The sequence below is a fragment of the Hyaena hyaena genome, unplaced genomic scaffold (assembly GCF_003009895.1).
Source record: "Hyaena hyaena isolate Hyena2069 unplaced genomic scaffold, ASM300989v1 scaffold_3, whole genome shotgun sequence".
NCBI classification, from domain to species: Eukaryota; Metazoa; Chordata; class Mammalia; order Carnivora; family Hyaenidae; genus Hyaena; species Hyaena hyaena.
Genome location: NW_024080635.1, coordinates 1,405,815 through 1,411,814, shown reverse-complemented (window position 1 = coordinate 1,411,814; position 6,000 = coordinate 1,405,815).

Here is a 6,000-nt window from a genome sequence, read left to right as displayed (position 1 = left end):
TCTTCCCACTCTGTGTCTCTGATTTCACATGTGTCTCCCCTACTAGACAGGAGCCTGGAGCTCCTGGACGGCAGGCACTGTCTCATTCATCTTTGTTTCTGGACCCAAAGGGCCCGGCACAGACAAAAGGAACTTTTTGTAAGTCTAAGGTGTACAGCATGATGGTCTAACGACCCAGGACTGAGCCCAGGTGTGGGGAGTCCATCTGGTGGGGAAAGAAGGCACGGCTTCAGATGGCGAAGGTCAGAGCTGGGCGTACTTTCAAAGGAACCACCCCTCAGTTCTGATCCCTGGTGCCTTGCCGATGGCGTGCCTGAGAGAGAAGAGAAGAGACACATACTGGGCACCTATCGTGTGAAGACCTAGCATGGACAGTCTCATATACAGAATTCTATTTAATTCTGAAAAAGGTATCACGATCCTCAATATACAAGGGAGGAAGCGAGGCTCACGGGAGGGAAGTGACATGTCCACCGTCTCCCAGTCAAGGAGAAGCAGAGCCACGATCTGAACTCCAGGCTCGGTGCCTCCACACCTGGGGCTCAGGGGCTCACACGAACAGGAGTGGGGGCCGGGTGGGAACTCTCAAACGGGGAAGACTGTGTAGTTCTGGGTGGGACTGGGACCCCCTCCTGGGAAAGGGCCCTGCAACCTGGGCACCTGACCAGTGCTCTCTGGCCCTTGTGCTGATCTCCTGGTCTCCCTGGTCACGCGAGGGACTGCACTGCTGCTGCTGCTGCGGCCTGCGGCCCTGGCCCAGCGCCAGCCTGAGCCCGTCTAGCTCAGCGGCTTCCCCACACCTGCGCCAGCCAAGTGACTTGCTCAGGGCACACAGCTAGGGCACAGAGAAGCTGGGGTTTGAGCTCATCTGGCTCCGGGGTGAACCGCATCATTTCTGGAGTCCAGATTCCTGAGTGCTAGGCTCAATTGCATTCTTGGGCAAGTCCCAACCTCTCTGGGCCTCAGTTTCTCCTCCTGTAAAGCCAGAAGATCAGACAAGGTTAATCTCTAACATCTTGCCTCTCTATGCTGTCCTTAGAAGAGACAGCCCTTAGGAGGTCACCATAGCAATGGTAAAGGGAGGTGTCAAGCCACCAAACTCAAAGATAAAGCACAGTTTTTGTGAGGAGCCCATGAAGTCTCACGGGAAGATGGTTGGCCACACAAAGCCCTAATGCTAGGCGTTATGTGCTGCGCTATGGGGCTCAGACCTTGAACTGGGCCATGAAGAGCTAGGGTTTGGACAGTGGCTGGAAAAAGAATTCCAGGTAGAGGACACAGGCTGGGAGGGGAGACTCTGGAAGCTGGCTTCCACTTTTCACTACCTTAGGCCACTCCTCTGGTGCACAGACTTTCTGGGCAACAGTGGCCTTCTTCACTCACTAGCACTGGAGCTCCAGAGCCAGACAAGCTGGGTCCAAGTCCCATTTTCGACATCTACCGTGAGATCTGTGTTTGTTTCCTGTCTGTGAAACGGATATGATGAGGACAGCGACCTTGCAGGTCACTGTGAGGATTCATCGAGATGATACATAAAAAGTTTAGCATGACATCTGGCGCGTGGGAAATGTTCAACACATCGCTGTGGGATGCCATTCCCTCCTCTCCACACACCCCTACTCCCCACTGCCTCAGTCTCCCCTCCTGCTCCATGAAGCCGCTCTTCTGACTGCTGCACCCCTCCCTCACTGCCTTCTCCTCCTCCTGGGGCCCTTGTCTGTGCCGTGTAAGTTGGCCTATCCGATTGAGTTGGATCCCTGTTGATGACCTCCCCAGGGTCTCGACTGCTCTCCATTCTTCAATCTCCATTCTCACAGTTTCAGGGAAGCTGATTCTACTCCCGGTGAGGCACGTGCTCTGAGCTAAGCCACGAAACAACCTCTGTGCCTAAGGGTTAACCCACAGGTGGGCTGGTGAATTTATGCAATGCACAGGGAATCTTAGGACTTGCTGGGAGTTCTGGGACACAGATTCTCTTTTCTCTGTGGCTCCACACGGTGTGCAGTGCAGATGTGAGGTCTGGAACTGCTGCAGCCATTTTGCGATCATGAGAGAAGCCAGCCTGAGGATGATACTGAGGGCCCAGAGGCAGGAGAGTAGCAGAGAAATGGGGTTCTGATCAAACCGTGCTCGGTTGCCTGGCTCCAACTAGACTTTTTGGTTGCATGAAACAACAAACTTCCTTTGCTGTTAAGTTGATTTTCTATTACTTGCAACCAAAACCATCCTGACTTAAACACTCTCCAGCTAAACAATTTTGTTTACCAACAGATATGTCTATTCACTTATATACTGAGGTCTCTGCTCTACACCAAGTATGATGCGCTGATGTGGTCCTATCCTCCTCAAAGAGCTTACAGTCTGATGGGAAGAACCAGGGGTCAAAATGCCTCTTTTGACCTGGGTGGCTTGGTCTGTTAAGCGTCCATCTCAATTTTAGCTCAGGTCATGATCTCACAGTGCGTGAGTTTGAGCCCTGCTTTGGGTTCTGCGCTGATAACACAGACAGAGCCTGCTTGGGATTCTCTGCCCACCCACCCCCTGCCCCTCCCTCTGCTCATGCGTGCTCCCTCTCAAAATAAATAAATAAACTTTAAAAATAAAATAAAATAGGGATGCCTGGGTGGCTCGGTCGGTTAAGCGTCCGACTTGGGCTCAGGTCATGATCTCACAGTTCGTGGGTTCGGGCCCCGCGTCGGGCTCTGTGCTGACTGCCAGCTCAGAGCCCGGAGGCTGTTTCAGGTTCTGTCTCCTTCTCTCTCTGACCCTCCCCTGCTCATGCTGTCTCTCTCTCTCTCTCTCAGAAATAAATAAAAAACATTAAAAATAAAAAAAAAAACTATTGTAAAAAATAAAATAAAATGCCTGTTTTGGGGGCTGGCTCTGATATGTGTAACCTGCTCAGCATTCATCCTCTCTCCTTTCATCCCTTCCTAGCAGAGCCCTGACTTCTCTTTGGATGTCGTGTAAAGGCCTAGCCAACTGACCACAGCAGCTCATTCAGTGATGGGCACAGAGAGGCAGCCCTGCGACTGCCAGCTTTAAAAAACAGGTCCTGTACTCCTGCTGACGGTTGCTAATCTGGGGAAACATAAGGCTGGGGTTTCCTTGAGCTGAAAGAGTGCTAAGACTAGTTAATCTCTGAGAGATGGTAGCAATAAACTTCTCTGGCTTCACGCCTTCATTCAACCAGATGCCAGTGCCTCCTCCCATAGCGGACCCTGTGCTGTAAGATAGGGAAGGAGGGGGGAGGCAGACATGGCCCTTCCTTTTGAGCTCAGTCTAAAGAGGACACATGAGTAAGTAAGCCACACCACAGCACAGCCATACTAGGAGTCATCAGCTCAGCCTGAAGGCATTCATGTTTGTTGTTGTTGTTGTTAATGATGTGACACGTTATACACAGTAAAAATTAGAAGGCCCAAGAAAAACTTAAAAATAAAAATTTCCTGGGGCACCTGGCTGGCTCAGTTGGTGGAGTGTGTGGCTCTTGATCTCGGGGTCATGAGTTTGAGCCCCACACTAGGTGGAGAGATGACCTAAATAAGTAAACTTTAAGAAAATAAAGGCAAATAAAAATCTCCCTTAGTTCCATGACTCAGCTATGATCATGGTTAAAATTTTTGCCTATAACCTTCCAGATGCCTTTCTATGTACTACACTTAAAAAAAAAAACCCACCCAAATAAATGCAGCGTGGTATAGAGTTGGATCCTGGAACAGAAGGGCACTAGTAGAAGAAACGGTAAAAACCAAATAAAGCCAGAGTCTAGAAACATCCTGACGTTCATCTCAGTTTTGGTAAATACCATGATTATGTTAATCGTAGGGGAAGCTGGGTGACGTGTATGTAGAAACTCTCTGTACTATCTTTGGAACTTCCTGTAAACTGAAAATTATTCCAAAATAAAAAGTTTACTTTACAAAACGAACTCATTCTCTATTGTTCTGTACTCTGTGTTTATCCACTCAATAGTTTATCTTGAAATTCTTGTCTTAAGAGAATTTATTTCATGATCACATACTATTCCTCGAATGAATCAGCACAGCCTATCTCCTCTATTGTTGGAAATTTAGGTTGTTTCCAATTCTTAGGGTAATAAAAAAGTGCTGCACATCCTTAGTCATTCCCTTAGGGTACATTAACCAAGTGGAACTGCTGAGCCAGAGCTGCCAGATAGGAGACAACATACTGAGCACCACAGGCCGTCAGGGTCCTCCAGTCCTGGGTATACGTGAACTTAAGTGCTGACAGGCACACCAAGAAAGAGGTACTGCTCTCCTTCCTTTATTATAGGACAATTGTCAGGGGGTTTCAAAGGATGAGCCAACACATTCTCACCAAAGATTCTCTCAGCCCACGGCGGCCCCTCGCTGGTGTCACATCCAGCTCAAGCACACACGGCTCTGTCCCGTGCTGCAGTGCCCTTCTGTGCCCCCGCCCGTGGCGGCCTCAGGCAGGGCACCCCCTGAAGGCAGCCACAGGAGTGGTCGGTGGAATCAGAGCAGGTCCCGCTGGCCCAAAGTGTGGTTTCCACAACAGCTCCTGTTTCCATCTTCAGCGACAGAACGTCCTCCTCTCGGTGACTTTTGGGTATTGAGGGTACCGTGGCCGTCAATACCCGGCAGGCCACCATGTTAGGACACATGGCTTCCTGTCCGCACCCCTGGGGAAGAGACTCGGACTCCCAGCCCCACCCCGGGGGCACATCTAGCAGCTCAGGAAACACCCCAGTGAAAAGCAACCTGGTCTGGTGCAGCATTCCAGGGGGATGGGTGTGGCGCTGGGGAACAGGGACAAAGATACATAGCCTGAAACGCCTGGCAGCCCCAGCAGGGTCTTTTCCTTGGCAAGGAGCCATAGTTAAAAAGATTAAAAAAAAAAAGGACTACTTATTGGGCTGCTATTTTTCAATTCGGATAGACTGTGCCACCCACAGATGGGTGCTATAACTGTCCCTTTCACAGAGGAGTTCATTCAGGCTTGGAGGTTAAGTGGTTCCCCAAGCCTGCGTCAGTGGCAAGGTCTAACCACAGGTCATCTCTGTCACCAGCACCCGTGCCCACATCACTAGACAAATGACGGAACCTAGAGCTGACAAGAAAACCGAGAGACTCCCTTCTTTTCAGTCCCATAGCAAAGGGTCACCCAACTCACGGTCAAAGCACTGATGCCACATGCTTAGGAGCGGTGGGAAGGATGTCATGTGGACCAGGCTGAAAGTGGTCATCAACTCTGTGCACGTATCCTTGTCTCTGGCTCTTCTGGGGTCTTGAGCAGAAAAACGTCCCTTCTGATGTCCCTATGCTTTGTTTGAAAAATATGATCTCCATCCAAACGCAGATTTCTCAAGTACCCTAGGCGTTTACTACATAAGAGCAGCCCTCAGTGCCAATGGCCTCTGCCTGGAATGCCCTACCCTCTACGCGGAGCCACCCCAGTCCCACCTCCTCCTCGGAGCTACATGACCCTCTTCTCTGCAGCCTCACCTCCTGTATCACATAAGCAGACCTTTCTTCACTCCCCGCTTCTTTTCCAAAATAGACCCAAGGCAGTTTGGAAGGACTCAAGACATGTCCAAGCACATTAACACCAAACAAAATGGCTGACATTGGGTGAGGCAGGTAAGAATTTTATTACAAAACCCTGACGGAGGAAAAGCATGGTATCAAACAGAAGGGGTTTCCTCACAACCAGGGCAAAGAGAAAAACAGCAGAAAATGCAGCATGTCTTACCAGTAGAAGAATGCACACCAACTAAATAGGAAGCTAAGTGATCTCCTAGCTCCAAGCTCAGAGGAATTTGTCCCCAAAGCCTTTCTCTGAGGGACCCCATACAATGTAACGATTTGCCCCCTAGTGATCTTACCCCCAAAGTGCATACCTATTCAATCTGGGGATTCTCTGCACAGGATCTGGTTGTGCCCTTACCGCCCCATTGCCCCACATGACCCTAAGCATGACCCTAAGCCACATTCCTGAGATGTCAGCAGGACAGTG